Below are 1,616 nucleotides of genomic sequence, written 5' to 3' on the forward strand. Positions count from 1 at the left end.
TAGTCGAGTAGGATTTACTACCTTCCGGGGGGTGGGGAGTTTAGGAACACTTAGTCGCTGACGTGCGAACATTTTATGCAAATCATTTAATGAACTAATTTGCATATAACCATAAAACTTCTGTTAAAAAAAAAAAAGCCTCCAAAAAAAGAAAAAAAAAGCCAAACAGAAAAGACGGGGTTTTTTTGTTCACGTGTGGTCTCTGTGTGGGGGCGGGAGCTGGGCCGGGGGGTGGTTTGTCCCATGGCCCTGCCCGGCACAGCCCTGAACAGGGACAGGGACATGGGACAAATTGCTTTGGTGGCTCTGAGCTTCACCCCACTGCTGTGGGGGAGCCCAGCACTTGGGATCAGGCCTGGGGCAGCAGGATTTGGGCTTGGAACTGGGAGCTTTGTCTGCCTGTGTGGACCTGGAGAGGGGTGATGGTGTGTACGGCTTAGGGGGTGCCTGCAGGGACAGTGTGGAAGGTCCCCAGGAGTGTTTGGGGTCTCCAGGCAATGTGGAGAATCCTCAGGTGTGTTCAGGGTCCCCAGGAGTGTTTGAGGTCCCCAGGCAGTAAGGATAGGAATGTTTGGGGTCCTCAGCGGTGTTTAGGGTCCCCAGGGACTGTTTGGGGTCCCCAGCAGTGTTTAGGGTCCCCAGGGACTGTTTGGGGTCCCCAGCAGTGTTAGGGGTCCCCAGGTAGTGTTTGGGGTCCCCAGCAGTGTTAGGGGTCCCCAGGTAGTGTTTGGGGTCCCCAGCAGTGTTAGGGGTCCCCAGGTAGTGTTTGGGGACCCCAGCAGTGTTAGGGGTGCCCAGGTAGTGTTTGGGGTCCCCAGCAGTGTGCAGTAGTCCCAGGCAGCCTGCCAGGTCCCCAGGAGTGTGCAATGTCCCCGGGGAGTTGTCCAAGGTTCCCAGCAGTGTTTGGGGTCCTCAGGCAGTGTAGAGGGTCCCTGGCATTGTGTAAAGACCTCTGGGCAATGTGCAGTGTCCCCAGGGAGTGTCCGAGGTCCCCAGCAGTATGTGGGGTCCCTGAGCATTGTGCAGTGTCCCCCTGCAGTGTGCAGTGACCCCGGGCACTGTGGAGGGTCCCTGGCATCATGCAAGGTCCCCTGGGCAGTGTGCAGGGTCCCCAGAGAGTGTCTGAGGCCCCCACCAATGTTCCCAGGAGTGTGCAGTGTCCCCATGGATTGTGCAGTGGCCCCTTGGATGAAGTGCAGTGTCCCAAGGGAGTGTCCGAGGTGTCCAGCAGCGAGTGGGGTCCCCAGACACTGTGCAAGGTGCCCAGAGCATGTGCTGGGGCCCCAGGAATGTGCAGGGGACCCTTGGGCAGCATGTTTGGTCCCCAGGGAATGTGCAGTGTCCCCCCAGCAGTGTGTAGGGTCTCCAGAAATGTGCAGTGTCCCCGAGCATTGTGCAGGGTCCCCAGCAGTGTCCAGGGTTCCCAGGGGATGTACAAGGTCCCCAGGAATGTGCAGTGTCCCTCAGCAGCGTGCAGGGTCCCTGGCATCAGGCAGGGCCCCTGGGCAGTGTGCAGTGTCCCCCAGCAGCACCCAAAGTCCCCAAGGGTTGTGCAGTGTCCCCACGATGTGTGCAGTGTCCCCAAGGATTGTGCAGTGTCCCCAGGGCACCCCAGC

This window comes from Manacus vitellinus, unplaced genomic scaffold (genome assembly GCF_001715985.3).
Source record: "Manacus vitellinus isolate BGI_N305 unplaced genomic scaffold, ASM171598v3 scaffold_78_pilon, whole genome shotgun sequence".
In the NCBI taxonomy this organism is placed as follows: domain Eukaryota; kingdom Metazoa; phylum Chordata; class Aves; order Passeriformes; family Pipridae; genus Manacus; species Manacus vitellinus.